Source organism: Phoca vitulina, unplaced genomic scaffold (genome assembly GCF_004348235.1).
Source record: "Phoca vitulina isolate PV1807 unplaced genomic scaffold, GSC_HSeal_1.0 scaffold40, whole genome shotgun sequence".
Classification (NCBI taxonomy): domain Eukaryota; kingdom Metazoa; phylum Chordata; class Mammalia; order Carnivora; family Phocidae; genus Phoca; species Phoca vitulina.
Genome location: NW_022589743.1, coordinates 19,753,823 through 19,772,339, shown reverse-complemented (window position 1 = coordinate 19,772,339; position 18,517 = coordinate 19,753,823). Strand labels below are relative to the sequence as shown.

The following is an 18,517-nucleotide window of genomic DNA, read 5'->3' as shown; positions in this document are numbered from 1 at the left end:
AGGATGCCCAGTTAAATGTGAATTTCAGATAATTTTTCAGCTTAAATATGTTCCATCCAACACTTAAAAATTATTCATTGCATATCTGGAATTCACATTTAACTGGGCATCTTGCATTTTATCTGGCGACCCTATTCTCAACCCTTTCCAGGACCTTTCTGCTGCCAAGCAGGTGCCTCCAATTCCTGAGCTCCTGCCTTGCGCCCCAGTTTCGGAATTAGACTCCTTAGTTTGCCACTACTTTTTTTTGAGACTGTTCTGCCTTCCCCACCCTACCTAGCCATCCAGAAGCAACCACTGGCCTTTCCAGAAGCTGTTAGCCCCCTTGAGCATCTGCCTTCACACAGCCACCTTCCCTCTGTGTGTCTCTGTCCAAATTTCACAGTTGTTATAAGGACACCAGACATTGGATTAGGCTCCACCCTGACCCAGGATGACCTCATTCATCTTGACTTGCTTGTATCTGTAAACACCCTATTTCCTAATAAGGCTACATTCACAGGTACCAGGGCTTAGGACATCCACAACTTTTTAGGGGGATGCAATTCAACTCTATTTGCTATTCTGGAGAGAGGTGGAAGCAAGCACTGCTGGGCATACACGTCGTGCCCTCCACACAGGTAACATTCCCTGCTAGGCTGTCCTGGAGAACCGGTCCTGAGTATTTCAGACAGCATCCCTGCGCCCCCTAGAGGTCACACAGTTCCTGCAAAGGGCTCGTTGTCAGATCCCAAACTCACTAGGTCCTCACATTTAGAGCCTTTTAAAAAAATTTTCTTTTTAAGATTTTATTTATTCATTTGAGAGAGAGAGCACGAGCAAGGGGGAGGGGTAGAGGCAGAGGGAGAAGCAGACTCTCCGCTAAGCAGGGAGCCCGACATGGGGCTCAATCCCAGGACCTGGAGATTAGGACCTGAGCCGGAGACAGCTGCCCAACCAGCTGAGCCTCCAAGGTACCCCAATTTAGAGTCTTTTAGAGTGGTCTGGGCCCAGGCCAAAGTCTCCTGAAGAGGTAAAAAAATACCTGGGTCTGAAGTCACTCGACCAACCAATTTAGGTACAGAAAAGACAGCAGAGGCTTATGTCCTCCTGGGGAAAGGGGAGCCACAGCTGACCCCCAGGTGATGAGCTGCACTTGGGAAAGTCCGGGGGGGGGAGGCTGCAAGAGTGGGGGCAAGGGAATTGAGGTCAGTTGGGGATCAGGGACAGCTTCCCCGAGGAAGGGGTATTGCAGAGGACCCCTGGGGGACTGCAGGACCCAGGAACCACATGTGGGAGAGGCGGGTAGAAAGCACACCCTTTCAGCTGGGAAGTGGGGCTGGTGAGACAGTGCAGAGCCTGGCCGGAAACAATTGTTCCATCAGCACCTAATAGATACGCGCTGTAGGGCTAGGTGCGGAGCTTTGACCCTGAGCGAAAGAGCTCTGCTCCTCACCCTCAGGGCACAGAGTGCCTCCAGCACGTGAGAATGGGAGGTTCTCGCTCCTGGCTGCATATTTGAATAATCTGGGGGTAGTTGAAAACCCCACGGATATAGGCCCCAGCCCAGCGAGTTGGATTCAGGTGGTAAGGGGTGGGCTGGACACTAGGGTTTTTCCAAAGCCCCCTGGTTGATTCTACCGTGTAGGCAGGTGTGAGGGTCACCGGTATGTAATCCCCCCACAGATCATTTGAGGAGTCAACCGAGCCCTGGAGGAGGAGGAGGAGGCCAGGTGAGGGAGACTGGGGAGGACATGGGGAGGGAACAAAAGGTGAAGAGGCTTAGCGGGCAGAGAGAGAGCAGAAGGATCTTAAGCCAGGGAGCGGCCTGCTCAGAGCCCAGTCTCAGAGGGTGGCGGCGGCGGGACTAGGCAGCAGACTGAGAGAGGAAGAGAGAGATGAAGGCAGCCTGGACTCAGGTAAGACCTGGGTTATCTGTTTGCTGAGTGGGATGAGGAGTTGGAATTGCCAGATGTCAGTGGTCATCTGGGTAAGGGAGCCAGGCTTCTCACAGCTTTGCCGGGAGGGTCTACTCCAGCCAACCCGTCTCCAGAAAATGACTAAGCTACGCGCAAAGGTGGGCAAAGCCACTCCCGCAGCCCCTCGCTTTCACGCCCGCCCGGGGCCCTCCGGGGCGACAGGTGCGGCGCCAGCCCCCGCTGGCGGCCCAGAGACCTGTGGCCAGCAGGGGGCGCTCGCTGCAGGATGAGGCCGGTTCTCGTTGGCTCAGGCCAGCCCGCCAGCGGTGGCGCGGCCCTCCGATTTCCCAGCCCTGGGGAAGCGGGACTTGGCATCATCCCTCCCCTGTCACTGTGCCTGATGTAGTGCGTGGCCCGCACGAGGCAATGGCGAGGTAGTTCTTGTTGGCTTCCGTGCTCTTAGGGCTTACCGCGTGCCAGGCAATGTGCCAAGTGATTGGTGCGCACTGGGTCCTGTGATCCTCACAACCACCACTAGGTGGGTGGTAGTGTTATCCGCATTTTACAGATGAGGAAACTGAGCCACCACAGGTGACCTAACTCGCCGCAAGTCACCCGGGGTTCACACCCAGGCAGCTGGTAAGGGGAAGAGTCATCCCAAAGCGGGACTCCACTGACTAGCCCGGGGAGTGAGTTGCTCAGAGCAGGGAGGCGTCGCTTCCAGGATGGAAAGGCTTCAGAGAGAAAGGAGGACGCTTGCCGAGCCCTGGAGCGGGGGCCAGCTCTCCGTGAGCAGAGGGGCTGTGAAGAGCGCTGTGGGAGCTTGGGTACGGAAGGATGGTCGTTTCCCTGCAGCTCAGCTGGGCTAGCCGGGCCCTGCCTTACAAGTGGGCTGAGGGTCACGATGCTGCAAGCCCCCTAGGGCAAGGTTATGGCCTCTAGGGCCGGAAAGTCCAGAGCCGGCTTCAAACCAATCCTTCCAGGAACTAACCCAATGGCTGGACTTGGGCTGCAGGAATTTCCCCTCACTCCCCCGCCATCCCTGGTGTGGCCCTGGCTTTCACTCCAAGCTCTTTGCTATTGGGTTCTGATTTGGGCTCCATGACATTGATGTGATCTCTGGGTTAAAAAAAAAAAAAAAATGCTAGAGCTCCTAAAAGGCCCAAACCCAGAGGGCGAAGGTGCTGGAGCCTGAGCCCACTTTCTCCAGCCTGTTTGATGGCACTAAGCCCAGGGGAGCCTGTGAGATCCTCCTCCCCTGCATTCTAGCCCCACTGGCCCCTCTGCCCCCACTCAGCCTTCCCAGCTTATCCAGTCCAGCAGGCTACCCCCGGACCAAGAGCTGGCATCTGCTGGTCCCTGACAGTGTCTGGGCCAGGCCTCAGTACTCTGGCCTGCAGTTGTGGGGGGGAGTGTGTTTTGGGGGGGGGGGGTGAGGGGAGAGGAATGTTTTGAATGTCAATTCTGGAGGCAGTCAGGGCCAGAAGGAGAGGGGAGAGCATCTAGTCCAAACTGTTTTGAGGTTGGGGTGGAGACAAAGGACATCCACCTCCTATATCTCTGCGTCCTCTGCGGGATCCAGCCCCAGGGCTGAGCACCAATCAGTGTTTATACTCAAAGTCAGAGTCGGGAATGATAGGGGTGGTAAAGGCTCCAAAGATAGCCACCATTGATTTACTCCCTCCCTGCGTTGCATGCAGGCCTCTCCCCTGTTGAGAGGTGGAGTTGATTTTCCCCTCCTCCCAACTTTGGGCTGGCCCTGTGACTACTGTGATCGATAGGGTGTAAACAGGCATCATTTGTGGCAGAAGTGATCACCTGGGACTTTTCAGCTCTAGCCCTACGAGGCCACAAGGAAACATGTCTCCTTCCTCTTGAGCTGCACCCTTTTGGAGGCCATGCTATGAGGAAGCCCAAGCAGCCCCACGCTAAATGGAGGTCCCAACCCAGTAGTTCCAGCTAAGTGTCGGTCATGGAAGGGAGGCCACGGTGGGCCTCCTAGCCATCCCAACACCTGAGCCAACAACAGATGAAGCACAACTGCCTGGCCAACCCCCAGAACCTGAAAAGGGTCTTGTTTTCAGCCTCTATGTGTTGAGGTAGTTGGTCACACAGCAATGAGGCACAAAACAGCGGGTCCTCGGGAGTCGGCTCTATCAGGCCCCCTCTCACAAGATCCATCCTCCCCAAAAGGAATCCACCTAAGCATCTTGGGGAATGACTGGGTCTGTCAGTCCTCTGACCTCCTCCAGGCGGATCTCTAACCGTGCAGGAGCCCCATGGAGAAGCCGGAGTGTCCATGAGAGCAGGCTCACCTTTAAGGAAAGGATGAGTCCCTAGGGCTGGAGCTGCCTAGTGGTGGGGCTCACTAAGGCTCCTGCCTCGTCTGGGGGCTTCTGAGGTGGCCTGATTTTTTTCAGCCTGTGACCCACCTGTGAGCCCTCCTGGCTCCTTTAAAGTCCACAGCTGCCTTGAATCTTGTTAAGAGTGAATGTTCCACAAGCAAGTGGAGGAGTCAGGGAAAGGGAATTGAACTAACCACCGAGAAGGAGAAGAGAGAGGAAAAGACCAAACCACACTAACCCTAAGTATGAAGAGCAGCCTTAACTTAAATGTCTACAGGTGTGGCCTTCTACTCAAAAGGTTTCAAGTCACGTTGATTTTTTTTTTTTTCCTCCTATTAACGGCAGCCTTAAATTTAGAGCTTTCATGCTGGCAAAGGGACCAGGAAACCTGACCAAGGGGAAGAGTGTCAGGTTGCTATGAGGGAAAGAAGGTCAAGTGGCGTCTCACCCCCCGGCTAACTTTAGCAGTGAATAATGGAGAAGGTGTTCAAATTTTAATTAACGCGGGGCTGTGGCTAAGAGCTAACCAACTCTCCCACTTTGTAGCTAAGGAAACTGAGGTTAACTGATGACTGAGGGGACACTGGGTACGGCCCCTCCCACATTCATCCAGCATCTTGCAAGTTTTAGCTCCTCCATGCAAATAACCACCAGCCCACAAACCTAGAAGCCACAAGCCTAGGTGTCTGTAACCTGCTGTATCAATAAGCTCTTATTGCTAGGTAACAACCTACCCTCAAAACGTGGTGGCTTGCAACAGGAGCCATTCATTATTTTCACCATTTTGTGGGTCGGGTGGCAGTTCCTCTGCTGGGTGTGCCTGGACTCACCCATGTGTCACCCACAGAGCTGCATTCAGCTAAAGGGTCAGCTGGGCTGGAAGGTTCAAGATGGCCACACTGATGTTGTAGCAGGTGGTGCTGGCTTTCAGCTGGGAGACCCGTCATGGCCTCTCATCCCCCATCAGCTAGACTGCCTTCCTTACATGGTGGGCTCGGGACAGGGCTCTAAGATATCACAGGAAGAAGCTGCAAGGTCTCCTGAGACCCAAGCTTGGGTATTTACTCAACATCACTTTTGCCACATTCTACTACTAGTCAAGAGAAGCCAGATGGCCCGTCCATGTCCAAAGGGGGCGGGGGGGGGGGGGGGGACTCTGCCTCTGGAAAGGGAAAGCAGCAAAGAATGGGGGACTTCATTTAATCTACCATGCCTGTCTCTTTAAAATAACAACCCTCCCTCCCACCTCCAGAACGTCCTATCCTTCTTCCCTGTTGATTTTTCTCCCTAGTACTTATCACCATCTGATACAGTATATGGTTTGCTTATTTAAGAATGGAAGCTCCATGAGGGCAGGGGGCTGTGCTGCTTAGTTCCTACTGTAGCTCCAGCACCGAGGACAGGGTCTAGCACATAGTTGGTGCTCAGTGAGGATTTGTTAAAGGAATGAATGATGGGATGCTCTCACTATCGTGCTATATGGAGGTGGGGATGACCTGATCTTTGCAGCTTAGGAGCTCTGTGTTCTGGAACCAGCTCTCAACCTTTTGGTTGAGTTTCACAGCATCATTGCCAATGCAAAAGCTCAATATTAAAAATGGTACATACGTTTAGAAAACAGAAGTTAGACCATGTCCTTACAGCTGCTCGCTCCTGGAAGGAGACAAAACCAGGCTCCTAGGCCTGCCAGCTAAGGAGTGGACCTGGACAGACCCACAGTGACCCCACCAAGGAGCAACTCCAGTGCACCCAGGGTTGGCTGTGACTCAGAGTAGGGGGTCAGAGAGCAAAGAATATAACTTATCTACTTTTTTTCTTAGGTTTTTTTTTTTTTAAGGTGCTTTTATAAAACAGACTTTACTTTTTAGAGCAGTTTTAGGTCCACGGCCAAAGTGAGTGAGAATTCCCATATTACCCCCACCCCCATGCAGAGCTTCCCTCACGATCAACATCCTGCACCAGACTGGTACAGGTTACAGCCGATGAAATGATCCACTTCTAAGGATGTGGGAAATGCTCATCCTACAATGGTAAGTGCGAAAAATCAGGACACCATGAAATATACAAATGTGAAAATAGGAATCTGACTCTTCTGTGTTCTATATACTCAATTTCATCAAATTCACCAATTAAAAAGCTATTTTGTGTGCCATTAAAAAGGGAAAAAGTACTACCAATTAATTATAAGACTCCATCAACTAATCAGTTGTCATCCTAATTTCTAATTTGTTAAAATGTGAGAAAACCTGTACCTGAGAATAAGTAAATTACGGTGTGTTCTATACACACAATGAAGTTGGATGCTTACCTTATACAACATACAAAAATTAACTCAAAATGGATTAAAGACCTAAACATATGACCTGAATTGATATAGCTCTTGGAAAAAAAAATAGGGGAAAAGCTTCATGACATCAGATTTGTCAATGACTTCTCGGATTTGATACCAAACGCACAGAAAATGAAAACAAAAATGGACAAATGGGAATGACTACACCAAACTTAAAACTTCTGCACCGTTAACAATCAACAGAGTGAAAAATCAACCTACAGAATGGGAGAAAGTATTAGTCAACCATATATCTGATAGGTTAATATCTAGGATATCAGAAAGAACTCCTACAACCCATCATTTAAAAAATATAACCAGAATAAAAAATTGGCAAAGGACTTAAATAGACATTTCTTCAAAGAAGATACACAAACGGGCAACAAGCTACATGAAAATATGCTCAACATCACAATCAGGAAAATGCAAATCGACCATAATGAGACACTACCTCATACCCATTAGGATGACGAGTATAAAAAAAAAAAGTGCTGGCACAGATGTGAAGAAATTTGAACCCCTTGTGTACCATTGGTGGGAATGTAACAATGTGCAGCCACTATGGAAAACAGTATGGAGGTTCCTTGGAAAAACTAAAATTACCATAGGATCCAGCAATCCCACTTCTGGGTTACATACCCAAAAAAATTGAAGACTTATTTCCATACCCGTGTTCACTGCAGCACAATTCACAATAGCAAAGAGGTCGAAATAAACTACATGTTCATTGAGGGATGAATGGATTAAAAAAATACAATGACATATTGAGCTTTAAAAAAAAGGGAAATCATGTCATGTGACAACATGGGTGAACCTTTAGCACATTATGCTAAGTGAAATAAGCCAGGAACAAAAAGACAAATACTGTAGGACTCCACCTGCTACCCTGAGCAGCCCAACTCTGAGTAGAACGGTGGTTGCCAGGGGCTGGGCAGAGGCTGGGAAGGGGAGTCCCTTACTGTTCAGTGGGTAGAGTTTCCATAAAACTTCCATTTGTTGCACAACCACATCCAGAGAGTAGACACTGCATTTTTAAATGGTCAAGATGGTAAATTGTATGTTTTTTTTCAACTTTTTTTTAAAGATTTTATTTATTAGAGACAGAGAGAAACAGCATGAGAGGGGAGAGGGTCAGAGGGAGAAGCAGGCTCCCCGCTGAGCCAGGAGCCCAATGTGGGACTCGATCCCAGGATTCCGGGATCATGACCTGAGCGGAAGGCAGTTGCTTAACCAACTGAGCCACCCAGGCACCCAAACTGTATGTTTTTTAGCACACACAAAAACAGCTTTCCTAGGTTTCCCCAAATCTCCACAATCTATACTTCTTAAAAAGTTCTATAAATAAGCAATAATGGGGTACCTGGTTGGCTCAGTCCTTAAGCGTCTGCCTTCGGCTCAGGTCATGACCCCAGGGTCCTGGGATCGAGCCCCACATCGGGCTCCCTGCTCGGCAGGAAGCCTGCTTCTCCCTCTCCCGCTCCCCCTGCTTGTGTTCCTGCTCTTGCTATCTCTCTCTGTCAAATAAATAAAAAAAAAAAAAAGGCAATAATGACTTTGGCAGTGGCGGTGGCGGGGTGAGCAATGGTGCCATTGGTCTGATTTGTGTCCTGCCCCCCACCCCCACTCCTGGCGCTGGCCTGCAGGAAGGAGGGCTGGAGGCCAGCAGTTGGCCACGTCCTGCCCCGGGGAAAGGGCTCTTCTACCCACCTCTCCTGGAACAGACGCTGTGGCCACAGGCCAAACGAGGACAGAGGGACCTAATTCCTTTAAAAAAAATTTTAAAACAAAATGCAAGATCTACAATAAAGTATACAACATCATAATCACCCGTATTCCCACCATTTCAGCTTCTTGCCTTTCACAGAACAGAAACCAGACATTACCAACAAAGTTCCTTTTGTCCCCTATCCCCAGCCAGTCTCCTTTATATTTTACGCTTACCTACTTTGCACGTCTTTCCCTTTAATAAATGGTTTGTATTGTCCTATATCCTGCTTTTCCTGCTTTTTAAAATCACATGTGCTACCTACGCTGACCATCATTCCTTTGAATCTAGATCATTCCTTTTAATAAGTGACCCACTGTTCCACGGCACGGACAGACTATCCGCTTCCTCCATCCAGGTGGCCCCTCGGTGTTCATCCCACTGGCACTGTCGCCGCGAACATCCCTGGGGGCATATCCTGGCGCGTCCCCGCCGGTTCCTCCTGGGCAAGGCCATCTCGTCTACAGATATTTACGGGGAGTCTCCCGTGCCCGGGGTGGAAGGGCAAGGGCGGAGCGTGAACAAGCCAGGGAAGGTTTTCCTTATGCAGGCCGCCGCTCCTGCGGGGTCAGCGAGGGACGGTCCTCTCCCCGCGCACCCAGGAGCAGGCCCTCGTCCCTCCCGGCTCCCTGCACGTTTCTCCAAGGCCAGTCCCGTCCATGCCTGCACCGTCCTTCTCGCCCCCTCGGCTCCCGGTGGGCTCGGCCCGAACCCCCGTCGCTGCCTGCGTAGCCTGCAGACCAGACCACACGGAAAAGACCGGGCCAAGGTCACACGGCGGCGCGTGGCCGGCCCTGGCTCGCTCGCGGCCGCGGTCTCCGCCTCCGCTCGCGTCGCAGCAGGCGCCGATCGGGTTTTTTCTTCGTCTGGGCTCCCGGCCCCACCGCCGCCGCGGCCCCCAGCGAATCCCCGGCGGCCTCTGCCCGGGCTCTCCCGAGTACGCGGGAGGAGGGCGGGGCCGAGCCGGCGAGCCGCGAGTTCGGGTCCCGTCTCAGGCAGGAAGCGGGCGCCTGGCCTCGGCCCTGAGCCGGGCCCGAGCGTCGGGCGGCGTGGGGGCTTCGGCGGGCGGGTCTGGAGGGGCGAGCTAGCGGGCGGGCGGGGCCGGAGGCGGGGCGCCGCCCTTCCCGCGCCTGCGCCGCCTACCCTCCACTGAGAGCTTCCACCGCTCGCTCGGCTGTCAGGCGCGGTGGCCAAGTGGTAAGGCGTCGGTCTCGTAAACCGAAGATCGCGGGTTCGAACCCCGTCCGTGCCTGGGGCTTGAGGTTGGGACCTGGCGGTGGGGTTGCTTTGCCCCCACGTGCGCCGTCCCTTAACTGTGTGGCATTTTTTACTTTTCGGCTTCTGTTCGGGCGTCCTCGGTCCCTCCCCTCCCCCCAGGCTGCGCAGTCACGGGCGCAGGCCGAGCCAGAGCGCCGGGGCTCACCGGACCGCTCGTGGACTTGCTCGGTCCCCGCTACGCCGTGCCTCGCTGGCAGGGCTGGCATTTCGCCCCCCACCCCGCCGCCCCACTCGCCCTGCCACACTACTCTGGCCGAGGCTCTTCTGGGATGCCTGTGATACCGGTGCGGACACCGAGACCCCAGGGGAAGGGCCCACGCTAGGCACTGATGTCGCCAGCGGGGGAGGGGCGGTCCCGTGTCGCTGGGTCTGCGTGTCTTAAGGGTGGGAGAACTTTTCAGAAAGGATGTTGGAATTTCTGGAGCCCAGCGGTGTTTTCTGGTTTCTGTGTGTTCCTTGAAAGGGGAGTTATCCACCTGTGCTCGCTGCCTGCATTCTTGTGTAGAAAGCCAACACATCGCTCAATTGGTGGGCGCTTAGGCCTTTCCCAGCCCTCCTTGTGAGCTGACAGTTTGAGTCTGGTGCCTACCTGTGTGATCCTTTCAATCTGGCCCCTAGCCGTTATGACACTCCCAAGTCATCTCTAGGATAAACAACCCAACTTAATATGACATGATGTTGAGGGCCTCTCATTCCTGAATCACTCTAGTTTGTCTGTCCCCTTCTTTAATTGTGATCCTCAGCACTGAAAATACTACTCCAGAGATAGTTTCATGAAATGGAACTTCGCCTCCCTCATTCTGCATCCCATACTTCTATTATTGTGACCCCAAATCACATTACCTTTCCAGAGGCCCCACTGCACAGTTGACCATGGGGAGCTTCAGGTGGATTGAATGTCAGCAGACTCTCTGAGGTAATGTCTAGAGTTACCAGAAGACAGGATGTGGGGCTCAGGGAGCAGGGAAATATACTGATCTTTTCCCTAAGATGCCAATAAATGGAAGAAATGCTCTTGGCTTTTGAAGGGAATGCTGAGCTAGGGACTCTTGTGTTATCATGGAATTGTTAGTAAATGCAAATGGAGACAGATTCCAGATATTCAGAAATAGGAAGAGAGGAAAGGTCCCAAGCTACTGGATATTGCCTTGAATCTTATTACTTAAATTGGATTCCTGATGAGAAGAAACTCCAAGGTTAGACATTGGGTTTTCTGTAGTAGCTGGAGTGGAGAATTTCACCCTTGCAGGGGTCGGTGATGAACCAAGCTGAAATCAATAAAAGAGGGTCAAGGTACAGAGGAGATCAACATACAGATGTTGGAGGAAACATGGGCCCCCAAAGGTAAAGGGCCAGAAATAAGGGTCAAGTATGGATCCCAGGTTAAGGTGGGTGAGGGGAGATGGAAGTGAAGGAAGGGCAGATCCAAGTACCAGGGTGAGCATGGGAACAGAGGTCTTGAGGTTACCCTCAAAGGCCAACGGGTATCTACACTCACCTCTGTAGGCTGCGGGTGGGTCATTGGCTTAAAGAGTGAGGGCCCAGGCAGAAAGAGGTACCTATGTTGAGTTCATGGCATGACCTCCATTAAATCACTGACATACCCTGGACTTCAACTTCCTTAGTTGCAAAATTGGAAAGTTGAAAGAGATGTTTCCTAAATGCCTTGTGGCCTGAAATACAGTTTCTGCCTCAGAGCCCAGACCTTGGAGAGAAGCAAGGGGACCTCAAGCTGTCCCACCCATTTTTCTCATGGCTGCCAAGGTGGTGGACAATAGTAGTCCCTTTCACTGTGGGCCTGGTCATCATGACCTCATGAGGAGATCGATCTGACTCTGGCTCGCCCATCCAGAGAGTTACAGTCAGTCCCCCCCATGGGCAGGACGAGAGCTGCAAAGGCCCCCATTCCTGATATACTGTAGTCTGTCCCCTTCTTTAATTGTGACAAGCAGCACTGAAGAGACTTGTCCAGAGATAGTTTCACTGACTGCCAGTTTCCCCTTGCTCAGACCTCCTCCCTATATGCTCCCCCCAGGGTCTAGAACAGAACACAGGACCTCTGGCTCCCCACTTTGAGATGGCCATTTGTGGGCAGCTAAAACCTCCAGGATATTTTAAAAAATATGTACTACTTGAGGTCAGGCCTCTTCCTTCCCATATATGAATATTATTTAACTTAAAAGCAGAATTTGGCATATATATCTATTTTGCCTCCTGCTGTCGGTTTGAATCCAATATTCCAGCCTAGAGAGATATATTTTTAAATCTTTTATTGTACAATAAAACACAGATTCAAAAGCTGCACACATCGGGTCAATGTCTTGATGAATTATAAGAAGAATACCACTCAGGTCAGAGAACTTTGTCAGGTACCCCAGAAACCTCTTTTATGTGCCCCCCCTCAATCACAGCCCCCCAGAGCCAGAGGTCACCATACTCCCTTCTTGTAATCCCTTCCTTGCATTTTTATGTGTCACCTAGTTGTGCATCTTTATACCCTATAGTTTAACTTTGTTCATCTTTAAAATTGATATATCTTTTAGGCTCTTTTTTCTTTTCAATCACTAGTATTATCTTCCTTTCCTTTCATTTCTTTGCAGTGTATCAGTGGAGACGCTGGTCTGTTTGACCTGTAGGGTTTCCCATAGTCTGGACTTTGCTAACTGCAAACTTTTCGTGCAGTTAACCAAGCTCCTCTGTCCTTGGTATGTCCTGCAAGTTAGCAGCGACATCGGACACTGGATTAGAGTCAGGTTCCAGCTCTTTGACAACACTCAAGTATCACCTCCTCTGAGAAACCTCTGATTCCCCCAGGTAATGGGTGACTCAGCTTCTTGTCTGGGACCTCTCTGTATATCTCACACCATGGCTGGGAGGCCCCTTAGGGCTGGGACAGTGTCTCACTCATATCTGGGTTTTTAGCGCCTGGTACAGAGATGGAGCCCCGGCATAAGAGAGGTCCCTCTTTGGAGGGTTGGGGAAGTCTTCCCTGAAGAGGTGACATCGTGGTTGGGCTCTGGAGGATGAATAGGAGTTTACCAGAGCACTGCAAGGTCTTGGGTATTTCTGCCCTCATTCAATCATCTTTGACACTCAAATACCATGATTTAGGCTGAAGCTAACCAGGCAGGGGTAGGTGCTTTTCTTTCCCTCGCGGCCCCTCTAACCTTGCACATAAAATGAAATTGCGAATTAAGAAACAAAACCGGAGTATTTATAAGCAAACACTAAGGGTCCAACCCCATTCTTGGGGACAGAGGTTACCAATTTGGAATCACAGACTGATAGGAATGAAAATGACCATCCAGTCTTCTTATAGCCACAGAAGCAAGTAGAGGGAGGGAAGTGATTTGTTCAAGGTCATCTAGAAAGCTCTACCTTTATAATACATATTAGGCTCTTCCACAGAATGAGCACAAATCTATTTGGAAATGTCATCTCCATCATTACTTGACCTGTACCCAGGAGATGGGCCGTCTCTTTGCCAGCCTGTGAGCCAAGCAGTTTCTGTACCTAATATTCACCCCCATCCATAGGAAAAGCACATAGGGACAAAATCAGAGGCTTGACCAAACCACTCAGGCTGTAGAGGCAGGGGAGGGACACAGACCCAGTGGTTGGAATCCCCAGGAGACTGACTACTAGCTCTTCTAGACCAAGGGCTCTAACATTGTCCAGGCACTTAGCACTGAAAGCCTTTCAGAGAGCCCCGGGTGCGACGGCGGGGACTCTGGGCCAGTAGGGCTCCCTGTATGACCTTACTTCCCACCCTCTCTGCCTCACTCCTTAGGTCACGTTTAGACGGTATAACCCAAGCAGAGTGTCAGACCATCTGCCTCTGCCCTACCCGCCCCCATCATGCAGGAAAATCGAATCCAGGTCAAAGCACTGCTTTGGCATTGCTGAAATATTATTACACCTGGAAAGAATTGACTCCTTTCTGGGGAGTCTAGCCCTCTGCTGCTGCTTGTGGGCAAGCGTTGTGTCTTCTCAAGTGACCTAGATAGATAAAGGGGCTCTTTATATGTTGGCGGAATGAATGAAAGTCAACAACAATAATTAAAAAAAAAAAGTCAGCAGCTTCTTTTCCTACAGTTAAGGAATAGGCGAGCTGGGAGAAACCACCGAGAAAATCCCATTCCAGTTCTGAAAGTGATGACACAGAGGCCCAGGGGCAGAGAATAGCTGATCGAAGGTGACACAAGCAGGAGGAACTGAAACAGGCCCCAAATGTTGACAGGACCAGTGATCCCCCCGGGGTGGCTTCTCAGCAGTAAAGATTTTATGCCCAGCCTGTCTTTCTCCTGAGCTCTGGGGCTCTCCCCTCTGGCCAAGCCATCTGGGCTGGGAAACAAAATGCGTGTAGTTTGCCATCTGAACAAAATATGCTGTGTCTTGTGTCAGAGCTCTTTCTGACTGATGGCAGGAAGCTGGGAAGAAGCCGGCACCGTTAGGACTGGGGACGTTGCATCTTATAGGCTGGATGGTCCAGAGGAGGAAGTTGAGCGGAAAGAACGCAGCACAGAGTGACCTTGGGTAAATCATTTCATCTCCGCGAGCCCTGTTTCTCGGTAAACTGGGTTTTTTTTCCTCCGGCCCTGCCACTTCACAGCGCTTTATGTGTTGCTATTCATGTTCTCAGCAGAGAATCAATACCGCAACATGAGGTGGATATTCAATACCTTGCATGGTTTGGGCATTGGAGGCCACGGTCAAGGTTGGCCTTTCTGCCCTTGGGGGATGTGGTCACCTTCTGAGAGGAGACTGGGGAAATCAGTAAGTGTTGGAGGGAGTGCCTCTGTGTGGCTCAGGCCTAGGGGGCCCCTGGGGAAGGTTTGGGGCAGTCAGGCCCATCCAATAATAGCAAAGCTGGGTTCTCAGGGCAGTGTAGGCAGGACTGAAAGGCATTTGGCAAATATTTACTGAGTGTGCATTATGTGCCAGGCACTGGGACACAGTAATGTATGAAAGAGACAGAGATTCCTACCTCTGTGGAGCTTACATTCTGGGAGTTGGAGGCAAAGATCAGCAGGGAGACAGAATATATATACTCAAATGAGCAAAATATGTGGCACAAAAGGGCTATGGGAAGGCGAAAAAGCGAGGTTGGGGAATAAGATGTGATGGGGAAGGGGGCTGCAGTTTAAAATAGGGCAGCCAAGGAAGACCTAGGGAAGAATCTAGAATGGGGTGGGAGAGAACAAGGTCAGTGTCTCCAGCTTTATAGGATTTTGTCCCCAAGGCAGTGTGATCCCTCCCAGCCATGGAGATGGATGTGTGCAGGAATCTGTCAGAGTGCCTGGGACCTTAAGATTGTCCACATCACATCACGCCCTCCCCTCCCCATCCCCCTCAAGGGCTCTGAGGCTGGCTTGCTAAAGAGCCTGCCTCCTAGGGGTCATTTGTGGGGGAGGGGTGCAAAAAGGGCAGAAGCACCTCTCCAAGTCCAAGCAGACTTGGAGAGGATGACTACAATGGGAGAAGAGCAAAGGTGGCATGAATGGCCCCTGGATGCTGGGCTTTTCTGAGTTGTTTCCCCAGAGCAGATGATGGAAGGTGCACCAGACCAGGGAGGAGTTGGGCGGAGAGGGGCTGGTCTCAGGCCTGTGCTTACTGCAGCGACCCTAGACCTACAAAATGTGGGCAGTAATAATACCCATCTGAGGGTCAGTGTGAGAAAGTAAGGAGAAGCACAGCATCTCAGCACCTAGAAATTTCTCACTGAGAGCTCTCTCAGTCTGGGCACATTCTCAAAGGCGGTAGTTTTCAGATTGCAGGAGGTAACCATGAGTGGATTGTGAAAGAAATTTTAACAGCTTGCGAGCAGCATTTTTTTTTTTAATGGAACAGAATAGGATAACAAAATTGTTTTGAGTGCATAAGAACTGTTTCATGAGACTCTTTATATAGTATAGATATTTCCTACCATGGGGCATGACCGGAAGTTTGAAAGCCACTGCCCTTAGTGTTTCTGTAAGGATGGTTGGAAGGGTTTTTTTAACTTACTAACTTGCATGCCACCGTCCCTGTTTTGGCCATATCAGAATACCACCTGTAATAGTATAGACTGAATACTTGGCTGTGAGCTGGCTCACTTTAACCATTTTTTGCCTCATTGTGACAATATTCATGACACTGACATTGAAAAATACACATCACATTTTTTTTTCAACCTGAAACGGTCTCACACATGAGCGCTGCGCTTGGGGACACGGGTGTGTCACGGTGAAGGCCCTTGCTCAAAGTACAGCTTGGACGAACTCTGAGACGCAGTCCAGCCCCGGCCCACTGTCCAGGTTCCCCAGTCCTTAGGGTTGACCTTCCCACCGTGGCCCCTCAAGGACAGCCCCTGTCTGCTTGTGGACTGGCTCCGGATCTTTTTGGGGATGTCCCCCTCAGTGGAGGAGGCCAGGGCCCAGCATCTAACTTTGTCTTGTGAGCTGCCCGAGAACTCAACTCGCAGAATCTCCTTTCTAGTCCAGCTTTGATTCCATTGATGGGATTAGGTGCCCCCCACCGCCATGCACTTTGATGTGGTTAGGGGGTAGCAGGAGGATTTCGAGCTCAGGGAGCAAATCTTAATCTTCTGCAGGCTTCTCTGGGATCAGCGCTGGGGTAAACCCATTACATCCCTGCCCTTTCATCCCCCCAGGGCACCGGCTCCTCCAGGCCCCTCCAGGCTCCGAGATCCAAAGGGTTTGTCAGATTTAGAGAGAGCAATAAAAGGGGAAGAAAAAGCAGAGCATGAACCCCAGCCCCCCTCTAGCATGGGCAGCATCACCAGCAATGTCAGGGCATCTTCCTCTTTCTTCCCTTCTAATCCTAGGCTCCCACGAAATGGGGATTACAGACCCTTGGGGCCAGCAGCTCACCCTGCCCTAGCACTGGGCGCCTCTGCCTGCGCCTGGCCGCCATCTGCCCTCCATCCCTCCCAGAGCCGCTCTCTCCTGGGAGCACCTGCTCCTGCACATCTGTCCAGCTCTGGAATCTCCCCTGCGTGGGCTAAAGCACTCCACTTCCTCCGCAGTGAGGTTTAACGCCTGTTTTGGGCTGGTGAGGCCAGGAAAGAGAAGACAGGAACATAGCCAATATTTATATGAGGCCACAAACAGGTATGTCTCATGATTTTCTTTAAATTAAATCACACTCCAGCTCCATCTGAAGAGAAGCGGGCGGAGAGGGGGGGACTCCATCTCAGTGGTGATTTGGGCTTCTCCAGCATTCTGGCCATCTTGAGGATGGGCATCTTGGCCGAGGCCCATGGACGCCCCAGAGGGCTCTCAGATGAGACACGCAGTTACTCCCCGACGTCCTGGCGTCTCTAGAGAGCGTGGGTCAGCAGGTCCCCCAAAGGGGATTCCACTGACTTCTGACCCCTCTCCAATCATGGGAAAGCTCTCTTTGGGCCTCTCAGCTTTTTTCTACCACCCTTCCTCCCCACAGTCCCCCTAAAGGAGCTCAGGTTTTCAGAAAGCACAGCCAGTAAAAGAGGTTGTCTGCAGCCAACTGGAAGGGGGGGCGGGGGGGCGGGACGCGTAGAAAACACAAAATTAACATCTCAACAAAGCACGCTGCTGGTTACCATTGCGTTTGGCGCTTTACATTTATTATCTTGGTTGGCCCCCAAAGGCCGCAGGAAGCGCCTGGATGGCTCCAGGTTCCAAATGGGGAGGTTGAGGCCGGCCGCAGGAGAGCTCCAGCCGGGCGGGGACGCAGCCTAGGAGCAGCGTGGCCGGCAGGGGGCTCTCCGCGCCGGCCTTCGCGGGAGGACGCGCCGGCAGCAGCTCGCGCCGGTCAGAGGAGGAAAAGGGAAAATTACTGGAGCTCGGGGGCGGGAAGGGCTGCGTGACTGGGAGGAAGGCACTCGAAACTGTCGAGTCGGGCCGCTCGCGTCCGGACTCGCCCCCCGGCGCGGCTCAGGCAGCCCGGGAGAGGGGCGCCCAGGCCACCGCCGCCCCCCTCCCCTCCCCTCCCCGGCCCGGTGTCTTCCCGCCGGTGCCGCAGCCCCGAGCGGGCGCCGCGGCCGGGGGAGGTGCCGCCGAGGGGCGGGCGGAGGGCGGGCCGGGGCGGGGCGCCGTCCGCTCGGCCCCGGGAGGCGGTGCGGCCGGGCGCTGGCCGCGTCCGCCCGCCGGGAGCCGCGGGGCGCGCAGCCTTCCTGATGTGTCACCAGCACGTGGAGCTAGCTAGGGCCGCGCGAGCGAGCGAGCGGAACTCCCCCAACTTTCGAGGGGTCTTGCCGCCCCGCTCCTCTCCCCCCAGCGCCAGGCTCGCGCTCCTTGGGGAGAGGGGCTGCAGCGGCCCCCAGGTCCGGGCAGGTTGAGCGAGGCCCCGGCTCCCGGCCCGGCCCGTGCGCGGGGAACCCGGGACGTCGGGGTGCAGGGCCCAACTCGCAGCTCCTTCCCCGACCCCCGGCGTCGGCGACACGGGCTCGGCGGTGCGGGAAGGCGCGGCCTGCGGTGGGAGGCACCCCACCCGCGGCTCAGCCCCGGCCCTGCGCCCCCACGGATCTGAGCGCAGGTAACCGAGGCGGCGCGGAGCTGGGCCTCGGGGGCGCGGCGTGGGATCGTGGCGAAGTTTCTGGGCGTGTAACTCTAGCGCTCTCGGTTGGGAGTGCGGGGGTCGGGGAAGGCTTGGTCCCCGCACCTCCCCCACGCCCAGCATTGTCCCTCGGCCTGCGCCGCGGTGGCCTGGAAGCCGCGGCCCCGAACGTCGTGTAACCCTTCCGGGGGCTGGCTTCGGAGCCCGCGGGCCGAGGTCGGGCGGGGCGGGTGCCTTCTTTGGCGGACGCCGCTTGGGGGAAACCCAGGGCCTCTACGGAGCAGAGCGCCTTGGAAAGCGGGCGAGATCCAGCCCGAGGGAGCCCGTCTGGGACGCGCCCGCACCCCGAACTCGGAGACGCGGG

General features: G+C 53.0%; 1 non-coding gene across 1 annotated transcript; it reads left to right on the top strand.

Annotated features, from left to right (window-relative positions):
- The first annotated feature begins 9,517 nt into the window (after positions 1-9,517).
- On the top strand, positions 9,518-9,589 carry TRNAT-CGU. The gene has a single exon. It is a non-coding gene; the product is annotated as a tRNA-Thr (tRNA).
- The last annotated feature ends 8,928 nt before the right edge of the window (positions 9,590-18,517 follow it).